Source organism: Pinus tabuliformis, chromosome 8, assembly GCF_031772625.1.
Source record: "Pinus tabuliformis cultivar Carrire ecotype Pingquan chromosome 8, CPIR1, whole genome shotgun sequence".
NCBI lineage: Eukaryota > Viridiplantae > Streptophyta > Pinopsida > Pinales > Pinaceae > Pinus > Pinus tabuliformis.
Window position 1 is genome coordinate 1,457,163,600 of NC_142294.1, and position 26,400 is coordinate 1,457,189,999.

The 26,400-nt window shown below is 33.7% G+C and overlaps 1 pseudogene; it reads right to left on the minus strand.

Annotated features, from left to right (window-relative positions):
• Positions 1-1,452: 1,452 nt before the first annotated feature.
• On the minus strand, positions 1,453-24,626 carry LOC149241263 (cyclin-D3-3-like; annotated as a pseudogene).
• Between the last annotated feature and the right edge of the window lie 1,774 nt (positions 24,627-26,400).

A 26,400-nucleotide genomic window follows, 5' to 3' on the forward strand; every position in this document is an offset into this window, starting at 1 on the left:
GCCACTTACGAGTGAATGATATGGGCATCACACAACCTAATATGAGAAAAGTCGTTAGCTTTGGCAAATTCTAGTATGATCCTACTTAAAACATGATAGTGGAATGAAAGGAGAAGAAATTATCCATTCCTTATGATCCTCCAATATTTTTCACCATGGAAGTGCCCATCATATCAAACACCCAAAAAGGCTCACTAGTCATGGACTTAATCGGAAAAGCCATCACTCAAGCCATGGAGATAAATCTAAAAGATATCTTAGAACAACTAAAGTTGAAGGATGACCAAAAAGTAGAATTGGAAAAATATTCTAGTAAGAAAAAATAATTTTTTCAGAATATCTTACAAGTAATGGAAACTATGTTTTTTAATGATATATTACAAAGCATGAGTTAGGAGAACAACATTAAAAAGGAGTAGTCTAGACTTGTGAAGTTTTGAGTGGAAGCTGCCCAATTTCAGTATGATGTGACTCCCTTATCTACATTCATCCACCCTCCAAATTCTACCCACATTTGATGTAGTCCTTTACCATAGTTTGTGTCTACTCCTACCATTTTTGTCCATCCTATTATCTATCCTATCCCATCAATGTCGAATGTCTCCTTGCTCGACTGCCCAACATGCATTAATCACAACCACCATCCTTCAAATGAACCACTACATTAAGTCAAAAATTCAAATGCCCCCTTCTCAATTCCAAATAGAGCCAAATTTCTATAAACAACATCTGTGACCAATCCTCATGGAAAAAACTTGGAGAAAATGTCACTTAACAACACCCTGCATCCTTCCATCACCATTTCATGAATAGTACTCTGATACAAAGGTTCACGAGGTACATGAAAATCGAAGTTTGAATTGATATCATTTATGTATTATGGACGATATCTTCGAATTAACAACTAAGTGTTCCTAGTAACCAACACCATCTGGGAAAGATACACTGCTGCGATGAAACAAAACTTCCAACACCTATAGGCACTAGTTATGTTCATGCATCTTGTCTTCCAAAAGCTTTTTTGAGTTTTATTTCTTGTCTATCCTCTACCTCAATAGTCTATGCTCTAGAATTTGTACCCAAGTTTGGCATGGAAGATATTCTATCATTGTTAATTAGTTCAAATTTCATTATATATACTAATGTTAATAGTGATTTTTTTTGTGCGTATCCATCCTATCTATTGATAATAGTGTTACAAAATACAAAAAACACATTGAAGCCTATATTCTAACAACAAGAGAGTCTGTTAAGCATTCATGAATCATAAGAATATTCAGTGGTATTTAACAACAACATGTTTCTCCCATGTGAGACATAATGGTATATTCAGTGGCTTGAACTTGCACTTAATTTTGGATAGGTATAATTGAAATGAAGTTATAATAGCAAAGCATGCTTCCAAAACATTCTTCATACAAGAGCGCATGTATTAATGGTAGTCTACTAATCCTATAAACAAAGAATATCACTACAAAACTCATTAAGCTTGTCTTCTTTATCATCACTGGTGAGATGTAGAGAATATTGAAGTTATTGGAATCATATGACCCTAGGGTGCTATTTCCACTATCACAACTGCTACTGCAGCTAAAGGTAGCATCCAACACTCCATCTAGGTTGCTAAGAACAAGGATATTGACAGTCCTGCTCTTTCTTTTCAAACTCAAAGTGAAACTTCCCAAGTGTTAAGGACCTATGTTATAGGAATCTTGGTCCTGTTAGTCTTTCTAGTTGTTTGAGGTCAGCTTGTAAATGTTAGTAATGATTACCTAAATATCATGGTTTAAAAAGGTATAGATTTAGATTAAGTTTCATGTAAAGTTTGTCTATTTTGCTAAGAGTCCAAATGTCTAAAGTCATGAGGTTTCATTGTTAAATGGGTAATCATAGGAAGTTTTTAGTCACCATGGAAGAGTACAAAAGGATCATGTCATAAAAATCCTTGGTCATCATAAGTTAGTTACCTAAGTCTAGAGGTCAAGTTTACATCAAAGGCAATCATGAGAAGGATTAGGTGCAAATTTGGAGGTTTGTCAAGTCAATCTCGATGTCATTTCATGAGTGGTCATGACCTCAACATGAGTAAAATGGTCAAAAGGTTAGTTCATTTCCTTTCCTCAAGAGTTTCACTTTCTAGGAGCTATTGTGCATTCATCATTTCCATTTTCAAATTGTAATCATTGCTACCAATTCCACTTCGGGCCATTTTGGGAGATTATTTGAACTTCTGCCTTCATCTAATATCACTCATTCTCAACTTATTCACATTGGAAACCTATTGTGTAGTCATTCTAAGGTGTTGAGAAAAGGAGGTAAGCACACTGCATTTCCACACAATGTTATGTTTCTCATCAATTCGAAGATGAAAATCCTTTTACGAGTGAAAAATCGAGCTAATATTTGTTCCATTGGCTATGAATAAATTTTAATTTTCATGCTTGAGCCTCTAAAAACGTTCAAAACATGAAAAGAGAGCAAATTCATCTTCGTTAACTTTTTCATAATTCGCTATGATTTCTAAAATTGTCGTGTTTTCTCCTAATTGTCACAATACTATATAGTCATATTTTGCATTTCTTCATTGCCAAGACTACATCCTCCTTTGCAGAGCTTCCATGTGTAAATTGTCCTATTTTTTGAAATTGCATTGAAGCCCCTCACCCTAACTGTTGTGCTTATTTGGAACCCAATTTCCTTGAGCGTTGTGTTTTTCACAAGGCATTGCACTTGTCCCTTTTAGTTCTCTGTCACCAGTTGAAAATTTTCAAGTTTTTTTGTGAAAAAATATGTACTCTTTTGCATTTGGTGTGGAGTTTGTTTCTTCTTAACCATCATCACATTTTTAAACTTGAAGAGTCCTTCTTATCATGACTCCTACATTTTTGCACAAAACAAGTTACTTTAAAACCCTAGACTATTCACTGCTAAAAAACAAAATCATGTCAACTCCAGAGGAAACGAAGCACAAGGGAGGTGACATTGTCCGGTTTGAGCCACAAGATGTCACAATTATTAATGCATACCAATCCATCAGAGTGGATTTCGTGCAGGTGGGGTGTTTGAGGTTTTGTGCAGGTTGGGGTACAATATACAATTGACTAAGGAATTTTCCAAGGGTTTTGATGGATTGCAAGGTGAAGTTTGGAACACTTATTTCTCAAGTCACATCTCAATCAATAGTTGATGTCATTGAGATCCCTTTACACGATGAGGAATGGTTTAAGGGTATGGACCTAAATTTGCCTCATTTCAAAGAGTTTCTTAAACCACAATACCAGGAGGGGTATGGGTTTGTTGTTCCAAGGAGTTATATACAGGACCACCATAGTAAACTATTGGAGGTGATTCAAAGGTATTTCACATGTGAAGGGAGTTTCAGTAAAGTTTATAAGAATCATATAAGACTCCTAATGAATTTTACAAGCAGAAAACATTTTAATCTTCCTTACTATTTATTTAGGAGTCTTAGCAAAATGGCTAATACAGTTCAAGCAGAGGGGAGTCAAATTGAACCAATTTTGTTTCATTTTTCATTGATTAAACTACTGGTGATAAAGAAGCTTGACAAGAAGGATCAATCATGGAAGGAAATTTTGATCTCATCAGGGTGGATGACACAAGCTTTTGATAGCCAAAGGACTAAGAGAGATGCCCCATCAGTTGCAATAAAAGAGGCCTCACCTACAGCAGCTAGGTCAGTCAAAAAGCCTTTGATTAAGAACAAATAAGTTTACAAAAGAAGTTCCAAGAACTCCAATTCTCACCTGAGGTAGAACAAGTGGCTAGGGGACTAATAAAAAGAGCTTTAGCTAAAAGATTTTTTATAGACCCTACAACTATTCACGTTATTGAATCAGAAAGTGCACATGAAGAAGTGGAAGCTGATGAAAGGGATAAAAAAATTAAGGACTTGCAAGATCAGTTGGACAAGGCTCATCTAATGGTAGCATATTTGTAGCAAGAAAATAAAGAACTCAAGCATAAAGTATCACAATAAGTTTACCACCACATTAAAGGAGAACTGTCAACGAGAGCATTGACACATGTTGTTAAAGATAAAAGAAAAGATATCATAGATATTGAAGATGTGTAGGTGACACTTGAGTAGTCAAAGAGATATAGAACTAGGTCTGCTTCCAAGATGGAAATGCAAATGGAGGAGACAATTCAACCAGAACAGAACGTGGTTTTTTATCAGTGAAAATAGTTTGATACACTATTCGAACAAATTGAAGGATTTCATCAGCAGGTATATCGGATTGCAAGAAAAGATCAAAGGGATAAACTGGATTTTTTTAAGTAATTACAAGTTGTTGAACCTATCCTTGGCAAGGCTAAGCATAAGTTAAAGTGGACCTTGCATCTTCATATGAAAGTGAGAAATTTGTATACCGAGAATTTGGTTTTGAAGAGTAGACTCAGATTATTGAAACAACGACTTACTAAGGCCAAGAAATATGGAAGAAAGTGTCAGAGGGTCAAGTTGGGTATACTAGCAGAAGGAAACACAAAGTTAAATATTCATTAGGAGGATACCACTAAGCTCTAAATTTTGTCCTTTGCTCAACAAGTCAAAAATATGTTAGTTTTGGTGGAGTTTTCAAAAAGGCAGCAAGGACATGCTACACATTTTATATGGTCCTTTATGCTGATGAGATAGTGCAATTTTGAATTTTTTTATTGTCTTATGGGGTGTTATAAAGATGTCAAAACACTTACATGTTTCCTCCAGTACTTTATATCAGAAGAATCCGTCATATCCTTAGAATTTTGAAGGTGTTGCACATGTTGATAGTTTGATGCAAAAGTCTCAGACATTGCCAGTCAAGAGGATCAGGTGATCATGAGAGTTGCAACCTTTTCAAAGCATGTTTTTAGGAGTTCATTACCATCACAATTATATTTTGAGACTAACTAGTTGCTCCATTTTTTTAGAGGAAGGCAACAAATATACAAAATGTGAGGCATTGCGAAAGTTGTTGCGAAACTAGGAGTTTTGCAATAGATGCTTTGTTTTCACACAGTCTTGATTTTTCCTTATCAATTCGATTCTTTTGGCTCCCAAAGGTTGTTTAATCATGTTTATAGGTGGAATAAATAATTAGGATGGTGTGGTTAGTGGTTTGTTTTGAGTGATTATAATTTTAATGATGTATTAAGTTGAAAACTACATTAAGTAATTAGTTCCCATTTTTATGCAATGTAGGTGAACAATTCAATGTATCTAGCTAATTGACTAGTTTCCTTTGGAAAAATTTGACCTTTGTGGCTCAGAATGGAATATGTTTTTTGATATATAATATGTAAAAAGATAAGAAGAGGGTTTTGTTTACCAGATTGGAGAGAAATAGAATTTGTGTGCACTATATTTCAGAATATTTTTTCTAGTGAATGAAAGAACAGACGTCAGGGGAATTTTGAGGTGTAAAATGGGCCTCCTAAGGAAATTATAAGTAATAGTGGAAATAGTAAAATAAGATTATATTACATCATCAAATTTTAGAGGGAAAAAATAAAAAAGTGTTTTTTCAACTCGTATTTTCAACTTACCTCCCTATGGTTTTACTCAAATTTTGAGTGGAAACACTCATTGGATGAAAATTTTGATTCCTAATCTAAGGAGTACCCATTTTGAATACTTTTGATGGACACTACTACACAAAAAATGAAAAATACATGAAACATGTGATTACAATCACATGTTTTCATGTATTTCTCATTTTTTGTGTAGCGAGGTTCATCGAAAGTATGAAACATGGGTACTCCTTGTATGATGAATTAAATTTTTCATCCAATGAGTACTACCACTCGAAATTTGAGTAAATCCTTACTAAGATAAGTTGAAAATATGAGTCGAAAAAGTAGTTTTATTATTTTATTATTTTTTAATCTTTTACTTTTTTACTCCAAAAATGGTGAATCACCCCCATGATTGACATCATCATCTTGAATCCTATTGCTTCTTATAAAATCTATTTTGGTTGTACTTTTTTCTTAGGAGGCCCCTTTTAGACCTCAAAATCCCTCTAATGAGGTGATTTATAGGGATTCATGTGTCAGATCCTAATGGTGTTGTGCTTATTTCATGTTGTAAGTTTGTCTTATGTTCTTACATCTCTTGAATGTATGTCTTCATGCTTGGAAAAACCATATTTTTAACTCATAATTTATCTAAAGGATGCTATGATTTAGTTTTACCAAGTAACCTATGTTTTCCTCTTAAAGAAACATTTAGAATTCATCTACAGTTTGATGCTCTGTGTGTTGTTTCCACCTTTCTTACACTCACCCTCCTATAGAGATTTAACTTGATTTCATCACCAAGATTTCCCAGATTACCCCTATAAAAAAAATCCTTTCTCTCTTCATCATATCACTCGACAAATAATAAATTTGACATGAATCCATGCCCAATGGATCTATCTCCTTTCTTACCAGCAATCCTTTGAAAAAAAGACCTTATTGAGCACTATACCTAGCCTAATATTAGATTAGTTGAATAAACGAAGTGAGGGAGCCCCCTCCAAGGCTAAAATGGCTAGATTCTAGCCTAAAAGTGGTATGTGGTTACTTGTGGAATTTCTCTTCTCATCCTAGGGAAATTCAAGGAGTGTTAACCCAAAGGATGATGATTCACGAGAAATGAGTATTTATATTCATATTTCACACATGTATTACCGTTGTAAAGAAAAAATACATATAATTAAACCATCATGCAAGATTGAATTCATCAAGGCTAAGGTCATAATTTCAAACACCTAATAATACAATATAATGCCAATTACCTTGTCCACTTTCATGGCATTGAGCAAGCGATTCTTGTACTGACATTGATTAACAAGCTTTGTTTCCTTGATCACATGCAACATTATTGGAACAGCTACAACAGAGGGAAAACAACCCAAAAACATTGCATCTAACCACAATATAAAAGCATCTTATTAAAATCCAATTAAACCTACCTTTAAAGCTAATCTGATTTGTCCAAATATGTAATATGCCCCTTGGACCATGATAAAGGAGAAGAAAATAAAACTATCAAAGATCAAATGGATGGGTTAGTGCAACTATAGTAAATAATACATTTAAATCATCCATTAAATTGTAAGAAATGAAATTCTTACCTATGAATGTATTCCACAGTATCTCCTTACAATGTATTGTGAAAATCCTGAAATGGTGATTCTCCAACCCAATCATATGACTAGTATGATAAATGTAAGACAGAGGAGTCACAATTCTCATTCACCATTCTAGAGTGTTGAGCGGAAATAGTTCCATTCTTGAATGGTGTGAGATTCGAATATATACTTAGCCTCCTCAACCTATGATAGGTGCAATGAGATTTTATAATTGTGTAACTTATTCCAAAATAACTCAAGGTAGGTGATAAGAAAAATCCAACATTATCACACATGCCACTTCAACAATTTACCTAAAAGTCCAAGAGAATAGGAACCTCTGTCTCATCCATCTTGGCAGCTAGGTGGAGGCAAGCAACCACTTCTAGTTAATTCATCCATGGATTATCTTTCTACATTGTATTAGCATAAACAAAACAAGCACGGTTAGTAGAAAAATCAGTCATTGAAACCAAAATGCCCACAACCCTATGGCAAGAGAATTACTTGTAATTGATTTGTAGAAAAAAACCGATCAAGGTAGTTTATTGAGAGCACCGCAATCACAGGACCAAGGACATAATGTGTATGAACCTACTCATAACATGTTGCTAGTGTTAGCACTCAATAAGCTCCTACAATACTAAAACTCCATATCACCAAAGCAAAACAAGTGACATAAAGTTCTTATAAATTTAGGAATGTGAGGCATCTGGTTCAATGCTATGTGATAGTAAGTGATATGTGCATTGATCCACCAAAAGAACCATTTTTCATGCCGGAGATGTCTAGTAGTTTAGTTCTCCTATGATCCAATGTTAAGGCCACTCCATTTTCTTCACTTTCATGATTCATTTATGCAATTGAGATCCAAACCAAGTTTCGCATTGGCCATGAATTTTATTAGATCCAAACCAAGTTTCGCATTGGCCATGAATTTTATTCAAAAAGTTTCAGAGGAATTGCTCTCTTCTTGTATCAAATCCTCATTGGAAAGATTTAGATTTAAAATTTCGATGAGATCTTGGCACCTATCTAGATTCCTATCAGCTTCCATCCTTTTCAATTATAGTTTGGAACCGGTCTGGATTCTGAATATAAGGTCTTGTTTGCAAGTGAGATACACTAATTTTTTTTATCAATTACTTTTTTTTCATAAGTACCAACCATTATCAATTACTTGGTGATTATAATTATCCCTACTCATTCTCCAAATTAGATCATTTTTAAACATGTAAAAGATAAGTGTTTGGTTTGAATATGCAAAGAGACTTACCAAATAAATGTGCCATAAAATATAGCCTAATGATCTTAATCCGATGACAAAGATGATTAAATGCTAAGTTGTAGTATTTGCATATAAGAGTTCTGTAACCCACCCGAATAGCATAAATTTGCACAGTGCAACAAGTTTAAGAAGCATTCATGTGAGTCCTTAAGCCAATAATTATGTGAGCCATGTAATAACCTGATCATTATTTTCAGACATGTTCCTTCCTAGGATTACCATAAATCATTATGGATTGACTGATGTGGTTGAGTTAAATCATGCTTATGCCAAGTGTGGATTAAGCTTTCAAAATAAAATAAAATCAAAAATATTTTAACCCGCTTGAAATTAGTGACGAAATATTGCAGATACACAGGTTCACTATAGATGAAATTAGTGACCAACAGGTTTTACAAATTATTCCCACAGTGCACTTAAAATAACATCATTGCACTCTTCTAATATACTCAACCTTTGATTTATGTGTCACTCAAAATAGAAAGCTTATTAATAACAAGTGTAGAGTTGATATCTTCCTAGAGTTTAAAACAAAGTGACATTTGTGAAATTGGTTTTAGTTAGGTGGTATCGATTTAAACTTTCAAAGGCACAACAACGTGAAACATCCATCAATTTCCATGAGAAATGAACTTAGCAATTAGAATTAGTGCACATATTATCATAATTCATAACGATGTTGACTGTATCCATAAAATATGACAAGAATAGAATATTATAGTAATCCTCATCACAAAATGACAGCGAATTTGTAATTCGGTTTTTAAACAATTAAAGACTCTTTGAATAGATACATGAATTGGTTATTTGAAATGTGATTCCACCAGGATGAATTGGTTATTTGAAATGTGATTCCACCAGGATTTAGATTGTCTTGTTATCCATATGGTTTCACCATTCAATAATATAATCCTCCATAAAGAGGCCAAATAGGGACACTTCAATTCAGGAAAAGAAAACGTTGAAATACTTGGAACACTCACATGGCCAATGCATGAATTAGATTCCTTGAACATATTAAAGCATAAAATAATCAAATTCCCTAGAAATTTTTGTCAAAAATGAGTATTCAGCCACTATAAATTTTAAAATTAAACCATTAATCTTAATGCACCCAAAGAGCCTTAAATCTATTAGTTCCTTTGGGAGGATGATTGGTTTCTTTATCTGTTAGATCTATGCAAGATATTAAACCAAAATGTAGCTCTAATATCCAAACTGTAGATGCAAATTGATTAAAAAATATAGGCAATAGAAAGTGCAACCTGTAATTAGTTTATAAAAACATATTGATTAGGAATAGAGCTAGGTTATGATGGCGACATATGATAATTCTTCATCTAATTAGTAACCTTTTCCTCCAGTCTTTGCAAACTGATTTTGGGATTATACTTGTTGGCTTATTATTATTCTTTATGTCTAGAGATCCATTTTCATGGTGTGCTTTAAACTTTTAAATAACTTTGTTCTATTAATACATTAATTCCTAATTTGAAGCACCTATGGAATTTACCTTTCAAGAATATGAACAATGTGTAAAGTTATATATGTTCACAATGCTCAGAAATATTCCTGAATCTGAAGCACCTATGAAATTTACCTTTCAAGCATATGAGCAATGTGTAAAGTTATATATGTTCACAATACTCAGAAATATGTGGTTATAGGGTAGGTATTTGAGATATTTTCGGTCAATGAAGGACATTCTAGAGTTAATTCAAGGCCCTTTATTCAAATATACATGAGATTTATTTATGAATACATTGCCAAACACATTTAGAGCTTAGAGTAGTTTCTTTGTCCATTATGCAGATTTATCATATTCCATACATTTCAGCAATATAGAAGAGTCATATCCCCTTTTTGTTATTTCTTTGCAAGCCAGAGTGTAATATTTTTAACATGATGTGAGGGAGTTGGGTTCCTTCAATTTTTGACTTGTAAACATTCATTAGGACAATAGGTTTCTTAATATGTTTCCACATTATTTGCAGACTGTGAGATAGAATGGAAAATAAATGGAAGACTATAATGAACCTTCAGGTGCAAGATGCTAAAGAGAAAATCATATTTTTTGGTAAAGATTTAGTATCATCTGAAGTATCTAAGACCAACATGAGTATTTATCAAGTTGCAAAAATTCCTTCACATAGAGTCCTTGACTTCATTAAAGGAGAGGAAATGATCCAAAAGCTCCATGTACCTTCGCTCAATGAAAAACCAAAGTTCCAAACTTAACCAAAGGTCCGAGCTCAAGGGCTAGTGCTTCCCTGCAATCAAAACTATAAGTATTTTAGAAATGACTTGTTTAGATGTTGGTATTAATAATTCTTTATTATTTTTCATATGTTTGACATCTAATTTTTTTATGTAGTTATGTTTGCTCATATGGTCCAAAAGTGAAATAGATAAAAATGTACAACCAAATGAAATCAATCATTTGTGAAAAGAGGGGTTGTCAGTGCCATTTTATTTTAAAGGTTATGTTTCAAAGCCTTGACAAAACAATATTAACATAGAACATGTATGATCATGAAAATGGGGAAGGGGAGACCTATCAAGGAAAACATGACATTTCAGGTGATGCTAGGTCTTTGCATATGACAAGGATTTCAAAGGGACATGGTTCCTTATCTAGAAAGTCGTGTTTTTCTACAGGTGCCAATTGTCTGAGCTTGTAAAATGCATATTAAAAAATATGTTGATATAGATGTCACTAATCGGGATAAGGATTTTTTCTTATGTAGAAAATATGTTGTAAACATCTATAATCTTCTGATGAAAGGAAATTAGCAACTGCATAAAAAGAAAATTAAATGAGTGTGAATCTATGGTATGAAAAACACCAAAGTGATTTCTTCTTTTACCAAAAGTCCAATAGTGGAGATTTCCCTTTTATTGTTGGAATACAAACAAAATGGATGTTGGAAACTATGGTTGAACTATCCCATAATAGCTTAATATCCATGGATTCAACATTCAACACAAATAAATATGGGGTTAGTATTCTTCGAATGATTCATTTAGTAAAGTCATTCTGATTGTAATAATTCAATGTGATTAACGGACTAAAATTAAGTTCATTTTTTTAATATGACAATATCAGTTGTACACACTCGTAGTGATTGACGAGCAATAAAGTGGGGTTCCAGTCGCATGGGTGGTAATGTCACGTAGTACATTAAAATATATATCACTATGGTTTGAGTAGCTAATCCATAGGTGTTATCAGGTTCATCCTGATTAGAAGGTCAATGTCTTTATGGTTGATGATGCATTGGCTGAAATTATTACTTTGAGGTAACTTCAATCTTCCTATTTGACATTGCAACTTGTATTCATTATAAATATTTCTCACTTAAAATGAATTAAATACGGCAAGAGAATCACTAGGTGTGAAGTGATCTTGTGTGTTTGGCATGTAAGGAGAGCATGGCTCAAAAATATTAACCGGTTGGCTAGTAGTCCAAGAAAAGAAAACATGTTGTTTAATGAACTAGGCCATATCATGAAAAAATGCCCAAACAATGAAGTGACTAATGCAACAAATGGATTTTTCACCAAATTTGAAACTAACGAGAAGTTCTTAGACTATTTCCATAAGAATTGGGTCGTTAGTGATAATTTTAGTAATTTCACATACTCTTTCTTCTGTTTATACCTTTTTTTTCATAAATAAAAAACTTATTTACTAATTGATTTTTTACGTTTAGGGATGTGAATAAAAGGTTTTCAAGATTTTCCTCATGCAAATCAGGAGTCAAATAATGCTGTGGAATCATACCAATGTTATCTGAAGACTACCTTCCTATCTGGTTGAATAAAGATATGTTATCGTAGGATGGATTGACTATTTTGTACTCTCCTGACAAATGTTGGACCATGTTACTGATTCAAGGAAATTTTGGAAAAATAAGGATATTTGAACAACGACATGAAAGAGAAGCAACTTGAGTCATCAATGGAAAAATCTAGAATATTTCCATATAGTGATTGTTTTCCTCATAAGAACATATTTCATGCTTATTAGGTGAGGAGTCAAAGTACACCTGATAAGCAATATCTTATCACCTACATCATACAAATATTTTCACTTGTGATTTCCCATGGTCTATTCATGGAAAAATTTGCAAGAATGCCATAAATGTAGATTGGTTGTACTCCCCTTCAATCAATTCAGAGGTTTTATTGATCATGCTATCACATCCAATACATTCAATACCACTCCTGTGATAACTATAGAGGAGACAAAACTCGATGTAGATGTCGGAAAAACTATTATGATTGATGATAATGTCAATCTAAATGTTGAAGAACTTTAGTTGGCTACAGAGGATTTTTTTGGCTACCTAGACATGTTGAGGAATAATCCTCTTGCTACCTTGCGCAACACAAAACCGTTGGCTGGTTTGGTTAGAGAAATGATGGATGATTCAAAAGATCTTCATATTATGGACTATGACTTCACCCTTGGGTTGGGTGTTAATGAGTCATATTTGAAGCGAAAATAGAGTTTTTTTATCCCTACAAAGAAAAACAAAAGAGGCAAACAAAGTGGCATCTTTGAAATTGATTTGAATGTCCCCACATTTGAATATGTACTATTTCAATTTCAACATCTCAACAAGAAAGGTTGTCCTCATTCCAACAATGCATCCTCTATTTTCCAAAGTAAGTTCCATAAAATTATGAGTTCAACATGTTTAGATTAGATTATATAGACATAACCATTTCTTAATGAAGTAGTGTGAAAATTTTTGTAGTGGTGCAACATCCTACCAGTGTATTTGCAAAGGGAAGAGCTTCTTCTATGGATATTACTCCATTCGAGCATGCTTCATTGGTTAAGAACTATTGAATTAGTGATTTATTAGGTTTGTTGCTATATATTTTCCCTTAATTTCCTCTTAAATGTGTGTACTGGATGTTATTGATGGTGTTAATGTATTTTATATATTTTTTTAGAGGTGCAACATCCCACTAGTGTTCCTTCAATTCAAACACATAGATATATGCACCATTGATTTAGTTATCATATCATTCAAGGTGCATTTGATGGGATTCCTAATTCATGTAGTCCATATTATGATGTGTGTATTACTTCATATGTCATTATTTTCTCTGATGAAAATTGCATTGTTATCTTACATATGCAAGAGCTTCCCTTATGGATCATCCTCCACTGAAACATGCTTCGTCAGTTGACAACTGTCCAATTAGTGATTTTTCAGGTTTGTTGATATATCTTTGCTCTTAATTTTCTCTTAAATATGTGTACTACATATTATTGTTGTTGTTAATGTAGCGTCTGAATGTTCGTAGAGGTGCAACATCCCACTAGTGTGCCTTCAATTCAAGCACATATATGGATTCACCATTGATCTAGTTATCATATCATTCAAGGCACATTTGATGGGATTCCTAATTCATGTAGTCCATATTTTTGTGTGTGTATTACTTTACATGTCATTATTATCTTTGAAGAAAATTACATTGTTATCTTACAAATGCAAGAGATTCTTCAATCGATCGTCCTCCATTGGAACATGCTTGACTATTTGACAACTCTCAAATTGGTGATTTTACAAGTTTGTTGCTATATATTTTCTCTTAATTTTCTCTTAAATTTGTGCACTAGATGTTATTGATGTTGTTAATGTACTATATGAATGTTTGTAGAGCTGCAACATCCCACTAGTATGCCTTCAACACAAGCACATATATGGATTCACCATAGATTTAATTATCATATCATTCAAGGTGAATTTGATGGGATTCCTAATTCATGCAATCCATATTTTGATGTGTGTATTAATTCACAATTCATTATTTTCTCTTATGAAAATTGCATTGTTATCTTACAGATGTAAGATATTCTTCAATGGATCATCCTCCACTTGAACATTCTTGGCTATTTTACAACTCTCAAATTGGTGATTTTCCAGGTTTGTTTCTATATCCTTCCTCTTAATTTTGTCTTAATCTCACTAGCAATCAATGGTGGAGATTTTTCTAAATCACCAGTGTAATTAATTACAATGTAGTAGACTTCTCGTGGCTTAAAACTAAAAGACTCTTCACTTTAGTAAAAATGAATTACAAAATAGAAATGACTCCAATGACTTCTGACACATTTGACACAAAAACTGTGCAGAAGTTCGTATCCAAGATACAAACATCAACATATATCCATCACTCAATCCCTAAATTTACTTTCTTATTACTTGTCTCAAGGGATGAATTAATCATTTCTATCATCACCTGTATCATTGTTCTAATCTATTATATTTCATGCATTTTTTGCAACAATCATTACTATTTTCTTGATTTGTAGTGTTTGGGATTATCTTGCATTGAATATTGACTTGATAACTATTTTAAACAACCCTATATTCACATCTAGTCAAATCTAGAAATTGTTTGATAACCACCTCATCCTCACCTTATTTATTATACTCCATCCATGGTGAATTAAGTAACAATATAGGTTTCCTTATACTTGATCGTATCTTCATTTAGGAATTCTAGAGGTTACTAGTGAAGTCTCCCTAGTGTTGGACCCATCTATCACTAACACAAGAGAAGTTGTTGCCTAGATGATAATGGTAACACTCACAATGTTCCACTAGTCTTCTCACCTTGTGAAGGTTTTGCATTAAGGTGTTATATTTGTGATAGGAGTAATGATTAAATATCACTCAAGAAACTGATTACAACATAATGAATCACAAATGACAGAAAACCAATTATTCTTTGCTTGAATTGCAAGTAGTGATATCATGAGGTTTGAAGAGTGAAATAATGAACAACTTTTTGTTGCTACTATGTTATCTAGAGAAAAAGAAATATCCATATTCTGAAATTCTTCTCAAACTATTTAGTAAGAACCTCAACCATTCATGAACAATTTTCCCATGTTGTTAGAATGGAGGAAAGAAAAGCCCCTAATTGTGCTTTAATTCACATAAATTCCAAGTGTATTGGGTTTTTTTTCCAAGGTTCATTTAACAAGCTTCTTTCCCTTTCCCTCTTGAATTTCAAATTGTCATTTAGTTGGATTCTCTATTGGGGGTTATGTTGTTTCCAAGGCAAGTCTATTGTTAAAACCATCATCCTAGAATTGTATGTTGTTGTTGTAGAATATTATTGTTATATCAACAAGTCTACAAAAGTCAATAAAGGTACCCAGCAAGGGATTCAAACTAGCTACCTATTTTACAGATTTTATTGGCTTGAAAACTTAGTTTTTTTCCCTGCATGTAAAATAAATATCTAAAGAAAAGTTTAGTATTTTAGGTTTTTCACCAACCACTCCTTAGGTGTTAAACTATACTATTTTCACTCTAACAAATTCAATGTGAGGTTTTTGCTTAACTCAACCTTCTTCCTAGCTACCTCCTTCACCATGTCCTGATTTGAGGGTTGAAGAGTGATATAATAAAGAGCTCTTTTTTTCTACTATGTTGTCTAAAGAAAAAATATCTAGCTTCTCAAATTCTTCTCAAACTACTTATAAAGTACCTCAACCAATCATGAACAATTCGTTCAAGTAGTTAGAAGGGAGGAAAGAAAATATGCCAATTGTGCTTGAATTCACACAGATACAAAGTGTATTGGGTTGTTGTTCCAAGGTTCATTTAACTATATTATTTCCCTTTATATTTTTACTAAGATATTGAGAATAAGTTGGTTGCTCTATTGGAGGTTAAGTTGTTTCAAGGTAAGTATATTATTAAGGCCATCATCCATGAACTATGAGTTTTGTTCCTTTTAATATGGTTCATCAACCCTTCTAGAGAAATAGTGTTTTAAACACCAAATTTTAGACATTTAGTACAAGACAGAGCTTCTGGAAAATGTTATCAAGCCAAATTTGTATTGGGAAAATCCTCCATCAAGGCTTTCTTCACTTCAACCTTGGATGATACAATTCAAGATCTCTTTAGGGCTCCATTCCTCTCTTTTCTAGGACACCTACCTTTATATCTTTTCATTTCTTTGAGGAGAGATTTTAGAGTCTAGGTATTCGGCCTATTTATGGTCACGTGTTGGATATTAGTAAACTTATCCTATCTTATCTTATTGAAACAAGCTCCATCCTATGAGAATAAACCGCCACCCCATAAACATTGACTCATAGAATGAAAAAAAAATAGTTATGGGCTTAAGTTATCAATGCTAAGGGCCCAAAAATTACACATTGTTGGCCCTTAAAAAAAGTATTTACCATTCTAATCCTTTAACGTGGTTTTCAGATTCCAACCCAAATTGATCCCAAATTCAATACTCCCTCTCCTAAAGCATTAATGAAGTGCTATAGTAAGTATGCAGGTCCATTTTAGATCATACAAACACATATATGTATAGTCATCTTTATATAGATGGCATGGCCTTCTTGCATCTTAGGTAAATTAGATTTTAGGCATAGGTGCCTCTAGTTTAAGCCAGGTAGTTGTTTGGGTTAGACTAGTTTAGTGCAAATATGACAATTCTCTAATTATTTACAAGTCATGTTAACTAGGTTTAAATAATCACAAGATCTAATGAAAATTGTACAATGTTACTTGTATGCTAGTTAGATGCTTTATTATACAACTCCAACGCCAGATCATACCTTATGACATTATTCCAAACATTCTAGATCTTAAAAGGATCAAGTAGAAAGAGTTAAATAAAATGAATCAATTTTAACCCCTATGCATTTTGGGGTTGAATGCTAGTCAAAGATTAACCTATATGCTTTGAATTGATGTTCTTTCCTTCGCAGAATCATGCAATGTTGTAATTGACCCAACACTCAGTTTTGACTTTAACATTCAGTGGGTAGTTGTTCTTTTTTATTTCATATCAATTTTCCTAATTCTCTCAAACAGTACACATTCAAAGGAGCATTGGTATTAATAGGATCTTAACAAGCAACAAAAGAGAGAAAATGGAGAGAGGAATTTCACAACTATGAAATAGTTAATCAGATAGCCAACAACAGTAAGCACAAAACAACTATAAAATACATTGTGTTCAATGAATTGTGTATGAGTAGAGAACAAGGGGTGTCAACAAGTTATACTGGTTGATTCCCAAAATTATAGTCAACACAACATAATGGATTTCACTTGTTTATTTTGTTCATTATTTTTGGGTCATTGAAGCTCTAATATAGCTATCAAGCCTGCAATAGTTTTATGTTTCATGTGATTCCAAATTATCATCTTGGGAACATTGTTCCTAGTATAATATTCACATGCATATCAAGATTTGGTTATGTTGTGTAGATCATTTACATGAGGCCATCAATGTCATAAATCAAATTATTGATGATAAAGTTGCCAAATTAGTTGGTCTTTGCCTGACATCGACCTTTTTCAGTTTCCAAGGTGAATTCTATGAACAGACATGTGGAGTAGCCATGGGTTCTCCACTCTCCCCTATCATTGCTAACTTATTCATGGGAAATTTTGTGACCAAAGCTTTGGCCTGCTCAATTTCGGCCCAAACTCTGGAAAAGGTTTGTGGATGATACCTATGTTATCTAGCCTCATGCTTCTGAGAATTTATATTTGTTCCTTAATCATCTTAATTCTTAATTGGAATCCATAAAATTCACCATGGAGGTTGAGGTTGATGGTAGTGTTCCTTTCCTTGATATTATCCTTTCTATAATGGAAGATGGTTCCTTATCTTACCATGCATTTCACAAAAAAACTCACACGGAACAATATCTTCATGCCAATTCTCACCATTTTCTAGTGCAGAAATTTAGAGTTCTAAGCACTCTTGATACCCATGCTCTAAGGATCTATGATAATAATCACCATATCCTTAAATATGAGAAATCCCACCTTTTGAGAGTTTTTGAAAATAATGGCTATAGCAAACATCAAGGTCTTGTAGCTTTTCAAAAATCTAGTAAAGGTCCAAAGATTAGAAAAGATTGGGAGGAACAAATTTCCAATTTCCAACTTCCATTCATCCATGCGACCACTCATAAGATTGTTCATATTATTATAAATAATAATGTGTCTCTTACCTTCAAATCCTTATTACATTTAGAAGCTCCCTACGATATGTTAAGGACCCTGTTAACCCTAAGGACATGAAAGGGTTTTACTCAACCCCTTTCTCCTATGGGATTCCTCACATTGGGGAAATGGGTCGCTCAATTAATATGATGATTCAAGGGCATGCAGCATTTATTAATCACAATCATTCCTGATTCTCAGCTATTGTTGAACATGCGGAGAAAATGAAGCACCATGTCTGCATTGAGGATTCTAGGGTCATCGTGAGGGTTGATAATTTCCACCATAAGAGGTTGAGAGAGGCTATTGAAATTGAGAAACAAGCAAAAAATCTCAATGTGGACGATGGTTGGAAATTGAGTAAAAGTTGGATTCCTACTGTCTCCTCTTAATTGCTTAGGTTTTTCCTTCCTTCCTTATATATATATATATATATATATATATATATATATATATATATATATATATATATATATACCTTACATTTATTCATTTGGGACCATTCCCTTATTAATCTTATTTTCTTGGATCATTCTTATAATATCCTATTATAATTTAAATGATTATTGTGCCTTAATGATTGTTTTTTTTTAACATAAATTATTTTAGTTTACTTTTAATTATTCTTTTGACCTATTTTTAATTTTATTTATCTATGAATTAACCTTGCATTTTTTTTGACCTTCGGTCAAATTATTAATCTTTCCTTTAAAATCTAATAACTGTTATAATAATATTATATAATTATTTATGTTAAGGTAACTATAAAATTATAATTTCTGGTTCCTTAATTTAATATATAATATAGTAATTTATTGTTAATTTACTCAATAGTATTTTCCTTTCGTACTTTGTGTATTAATTCTCTCTTTTTTTCTATTTCTAACAATTATTTTCTTTAATTTTTCTCTTATATTTATTAGATTATTTATTAAATATTGACCCATAAGTGCATGCATCATCAGAGAAACAATCATCAGAGATGGGCCTTGGTTCTGGGGAACATCGGGGCTGTTCATGATCCCATGGTTCCCAGATTTTGATCCAAACAACATGACTGTATCCGAAGTGCCGGTTTGCATCCGTCTATACAACCTTCCCCTTCACTTTTGGAGTGAACGAGTCTTGGAAGGAATTGGGAACAGCATAGGGAAATATATCAAAACAGATCTGGAGAGGATTGATGAAAGGGTATTCACTTTTGCACGCATATGTGTAGAAGTAGATCTAAGCAAAGGGCTGCCAGATAACATAAGGCTGATCTACAAACAACAAAATTGGTTGCAAGCACTAGACTATGAAAATACTGCTTTCAGATGCAGACTCTGCAGACAGACAGGACACCTGCAAAGCACATGCCCAGAAGCAAAAAAAGAAAACAGTAAAAAGAAGCAGAAAGGGAAGCAGAGGAAAGGATGGCAATTCCCCCCCTCCCTGACTCAGATGAAGAAGAATCAGAAGCAGAAGAGGATGTCACTCCCGCAGAGAATGCAGAGGTATCCCAAGAAATGGAGACGCAGAAGGAAACAACGTCAGAAAACAAGATCACAAAGCTCCACCAAAATCAGGCAGAGAAGACAAGCGTGGATCAAAGCATGGGAGGGATCAAACGGCATCACCACTCAAATACTTCAGATTCAGACAAGGACACAGCCACTCAGATAGCAGAAACACAGTTAGTCATAGCTTCGATTGAGCCCACTCAAGGAGATTGGCGCAAGGTCGAAAAGAAAAAGGGGAGAAAAACTTGAAGTGTGAGTTTTTACTCACTGCCAGAATTCAGTTTTTGCCTCCTTTTTTTCTCTTCTCCCTTCTATATTCTTATTCTTCTTTATGCACATTAGTCTCCTAACGTTGTGTGGGCTGCAAATGCACTCGAGCCCATTTGGGCAGTTTATGGAAATGCTTCAATGCATCTGCTAGTGTAACTTTTCATTTTTTAAATAAAAGGTTACCGTTTTTTCCACTGGAAAAAAGTGCATGCATCATTCAACATCCCCACAACAAATTTCAAATTTGAATATAGACAGAGGCTGCAACCTCAAAATCTAAATCAAGCTGTATTTCTTTTTCATTGTTCAATGTAGCAGCAACCCTTAGTCCTTTCTTGATAGATTCTGTTGATCCAGTGAAAGCACAAAGTTTCTTCAACTGCCCAGTTTATTACTATATCCACCAATTTTGGGACAAGTCAGGTTTTACTTCAATCAACACCATTAGAATAAAATATGAAAAGCATCCATCTAATTTACCTGACTATGCTTAATGAAAAGTCTTATAACAATGGTTTAGTCCCTTTTACTCTACTTCTTCATTTCTTGAAAATGCAAGGTCAAACCCTTCTTCCATCATACAATTTTTTTTTTGATTTATAATTCAATCAAATGCTTCAGCCATGGTTGTTATATGATTCATTCTCCATATAATAATTCCCTTGCTTTCTTCTATCTCACTCGGGTTATGGTGCTCTTCTTTTACTATGACTGTTTCGCCATGAAAACTGTTTTGATGGAATGTGATATAGTATATGTATAAACATTTTTGCTAAGGTCGAATGCTTGAGATTGATTTTAGCAATAATTTAAATCCAAAGCAATTTGAATTTAATTATTACATGATTAAGTATGGTCGTCACACACACACACACACACACACACACACACACACACACACACACACACACACACACACACACACACACACACACACATATATATATATATATATATATTAAACATTGATAGATTTGGGTTTACAAATTTCATTCTGGAAATAATTCAAATCCACTCTAAAGGCAGTAATATCAGTCTGAGAAAAAGAAAGATGATATTCTTTCATTGTGGCCTAGAGGTTTGGTTATTTATAGATCTGAATTCGATAGTCAAATGTTAAGCCATCACTATGTTCGATTCACCTTTAACCAATTATGTAGTTGCTGTATTCTTGGTATGAATAATGCAACTACCTGAAATTCTTATCCTTGGAAATAATGCTTGAAACAACTACCTGACATCGGATCTGACAGTGCTACAAAATAAACATGTTTTTCTTAATCTAAAATCTCCTAAGATCAGTGGATTGGAGGGTTCCAAATATGGTTTTAAGTCCACTCTCCAAAATAACAACTAGAAACCCTCCAGAAAGGCTTTGATAGGAAAAGAATGACCACCTTCAGATTTCAATATAGACGAGGGAGGGTTTCATTACCTCATGCTATCATGGTCCTATTATTCCTTGGATTCGAATACATTTGATTAAATATTAGGGTGAATGGAATCTTGTAAATATGATTAACAACATATTAGTATGCTATAAGACCATATGAATAGCTTAAGTTCATGTCCTGGAAAACCTTTGTTGGTTTTTCCTATATTTGCAAAAAAAAATGGAAAAAGGTTTTTTTTAATCACACACAACCTAGGGTTTAATAAAGGTACGTGTTGTTCCTTTTGTTTTTACTACATCATTCTAATTCCATTATGATATTCTCATTAGAAATTGATAAAATTGAAGGACACATAGGCCAAAAACATTATACATGATTAGACGCAATATAAAATACTACTAATCTATCTCTCATTTTTGTTTTTGTTGCAAGAACATGCTTGATTCTCTCATTAGCATGCAATGTAAATATGTGCTACAGCCACACCAATAATTTTTTATATGTGTTTAATGATAAGGGTGATTCCCATTACTAGCTTAATTATAAAAACTCATTGCCTCCCTATCATCTCAACCTAGGGTAAATAGATTGGTACCAAATGGGCTTAGTACTCTGAAAAAAGCTCTTGCTTACTTAAGCTATGCCAATTGCATTCATTATGTGAAATCAATGCTTTATGTTATCAAGCTTAAATGGTGAAAATGATGCATTCACTATGAGTCTACACTTTCATTATAGCTTCTAGTACTACTTTTTTCATCACCTTATACTACTCTCCATAATTTCATTACAGTTGATATAATACTTATTTATAACTTCCAAATAATAGAGTCTTTGTAATCTATTTTATATAACCTTATACTACTCTCCGTAATTTCATTACAGTGGATATAATACTTATTTATAACTTCCGAATAATAGAGTCTTTGTAATCTATTTTATATAAGTAACACTAATATAACTCCACCCATATTCTATAAAGACATTCACCATCTTTTATAAATATTTTCAAATTTCCATGGAATTAATTTTTCATTCTCTTGTTTTTGTTTCAAAAGGATTTTCAGAATTGATTTCTCTAGAAAAAATTTGTTAACATTTTTAGGCCCCTTGAGTAATTTAAAATTTAAATCTAGACATGATTACATCAATGCATTAGAAAAATCAAATCATTGACATGGTAAAATAACACAAAAGAAAATATTTATAACCTCAACAACATTCAATTATTTATTCGCAAACCATGCAAATATTACATTTGTCGAATATATACATGGAATATATCACAATTGTCGATATACTTGTCACCCATAGAAGAGACCCCAATCATTGCAAGTTGGGAAAAAATAGTACATTATGTGCTCTTCCTTAGTGAAAGAATCATGCCATGAGAGCCCCAACAAAAATAATAACAAAAACACATTCACATAATGGGGACCTATCTTGCTATTGATCAATGACTTCTATTGTAACAGATGATGATGCTATGTCATCACTAACAACTTGAGACACTAGATGAGTGGACATTCTTTGAATTTCTGCATGGTAATCTATGTTAAAATATTGAAATTGATAACTCCATATTTTTTCTTCTTTGTAAAGGGATTTGAGATTGTCCTTTCAAACTTGATATATGTCTTTCATTGGTTGAAAATTAAATATGAATTTTTGAATATGGTAATATCATTGACACCAATATTTCTTTTCCTTTTTCAACCCTTCAACAAGGGCAATGTAGTACACCTCATTATTTGTATTCCTTCCGTGCACTTATTTCTATCTATGGAACAGGTGATTTTTTCCCTATTATGAAGCATAATTTGAACAATTGTTTATCCCATATTAGGATAACAAGACACTTCAATGCACAAAGTCCACTTTTCCACCATGCTTTATGTTTACAAGAGCTAGAAAATAAGGTACCAATAAAATCATATTAAAAATTAGTCATTTAAATCTTAACATTAAAAAACCTATAATGCTAATAAGAAATGAGTATATAGTGTGTTTAAGCACATGCCCAAGAAAAAACCAAGCAATGCTCTATATTTCATAGTTTGGTTGTCAATTTTTAGAATTTTGTTTCTATAGGAATATATGTTTATTGTGAGATTTAACTAAGAAACTTACCCCACAAACAAATCTTGCAGGAAATTTATAAACTCTTAAAAATAAGAACATGACTCCAAGACCAAAACAAATGCACTAAAAAACAGAAATTGGTGGAGATTAGAAAACCAAAAACTGAATCTTGCTAAAAATTTCATGGGAAGATTACAAAAGCATAACTCCCTAAACGATTCACAGAGGCTAGCTCTCCAAATATTCATAAGAAAAAATCCAAAATGGTCTCAAACCAATTCATAAACCTTTGGAATTTTTCATTAGATGATATTATGTGTAACTAATTTGTCAATTACATCCCAATTAGAGAGGAATCCAAAAATTGGTTATCCTAAAATTGAACGACTAATAAATGGCAAGACAAAAGTCATTAATGATGGTCTAAAACAACAACCAAGAGAGACGGGTCTATCTATTATTAATAATTTAGATTAAAATGGTTGGTTTCATATATCAACTAGGAATACAAGGCTAAAATGAAATATCTTTTTTTGTTGAAGCAAGAGTTGTACCTTCTATTTCATTATAACTATAAACAACTTACATAATATACAACATTCCCATAGGAATTTTGGGCAAAGAAAAACCAACTGCTTACAGCCAAGGCTTAAACATTGAGCCTTGGTCCCAAAAGAAAACTACCATTACCTCAAAATACAAACAAAGCCGAAACCATTCGAGCCGGAGACAACAAACCAATTAAAATTTAGAAACAGACCCAATGAGGAATTAGGGACTCCACTAAAATGATTTCGGGTCTGGAACCTGCCCAGAACAACGCCATTATCCATGACCATCGATCCTCCATGCCAGATCCTAGACCCACCAAGTAGCCCAGCGATTAACGACACGATAGCCATCCTGGACCCACCAGTAAGCTCGATTGTTCCTAACTGTTGATCCATCTTGCATGATCCAATGGCTGAGGTGCATATCGCATGGGCCTAACATACCGAAGATTAGCGCGCAATGAGGGTGGTATTCCTTCCCCGTACTATGCCACACGTTTCTTGGTGAGTCAAATCGCTCCCACCTCCACAAAACCACTTCCCAAGTGAAAGGCCTGCGAGGGATGATAAACCACCTCCTAAGTGGTATAGCATTGACAAAAAAGAAGACAGGGGTTTTTAGGCTACCGGAAAATTTGGAATTCCAGCCCCACTTACCATCTCTTCTCTTCCACTTACCATCTCTTCTCTGCGGTCGCATGTATTCATGCTAAATGAAAATCCATCTTTTCAGTCGATTATCCGCAGAACTGTATCTGCTCAGCAACTCCAATCTGAAACTTCTGTGTTCATACTGTCGAGGGTTGGGGAGGCCGACAGTGCCCCGAATCCCCAAAATATTCTTACTTCTGAAAAAACGATGCATAAAGAATCCAACTCAAATCGACCCCACATCTGTGTCTTTGTTTTGAAACACCATTATATCCTCATTCACTTGGTCATGACATTGTGCCTTTAATCTATTCAGAGGCATCTTAGACCAATTCATCGCAACCCTGCTATTGTTATAGAGTACACACTGATTGGCCAAGATGTCCGCCAATTTTTTTGTGGTCCTTCGTACATGATTAAAACTCACAGTGCGTAAACCTCAGAGATGAAGTTGAATCCTTTGAAGGACCTGGAGACTTTTTTCGGCTCTATGCCATAGCTGATTCTTTTGACCGAGTTTATGATTAACTCTGAATCAGCTTCTACAATAACATTCTGGAGATTATCCTGCTTCAGGAATTCCAAACATTGCTCCAAAGCCATTAACTCCGCCATATTTTTAGTGACTCTTCCCAAATGGCAATGAAAAAAGGAAAGGAGATTGCCATTTTCATCTCTTAACACCCCTCCACAACTAGCAATACTCGAGTTATCATCTTTGGATGCCCCATCAATGTTGTATTTCAAACAACCCTGAGGGGTAGGCTGCCAATAATCCTGCTTAGTATCTATTTTCAAAACCTTCCTGTCCAGGCCCTATGGAATAAGCCCCTGCATACCTAACTTACAAAGAATCTGTGTTTCAGCTTCTAAAGGTGGATTTTTAGGGAAAGTTTGCACTATGGTACTTATCGTCTCCTTAAGTTGTCTTAAGATTTTCTCAAAAAGGCGTTGGGAGGAACATTTTTCATTCTTAAAGATTTTGTTGTTCCTTTCTTTCCAGACAGTCCAAATTATGAAGCTTGGAGTTAAAGCCCAGGCTGAGCCTAGAAGTTCAAAATCAGAGAAGTTGCATCTCTAATTGATTAGGTTATTGATAATACTTCCTTTGTCCCTATCTGTCTGCTGGAAGATAGTGGCAAATGTATCCCACAACCAAGAGGTGAAAATGCAATTATTGAGAAGGTGCTCCATTGTTTCCTCTTGGGCTTCACAGAGCTGGCATCTGGAAGGGCCCAAAACACCCCTCCTCCGAATGTTATCCCAAGTCAAAATTTTCCTATGATGAACCAACCACATGAAGAGTTTAATCTTCATCCATCCTTGATGATTCCATATGTTCTGCCAAACCCTGTCCGAATCATTGGGATCCAGCTCAAGGAGAATGCATTTTGCCTCCTTAAGATTGAAGGTGCCTACATTATTGTTGCCCCATCTAAGTTGGTCATGCCCCCCTATCACTAAAATTTTCCTTTGTTCCAATATTATCAGAAGTGCCTCTGCTTTGGCTTTCAGTGGG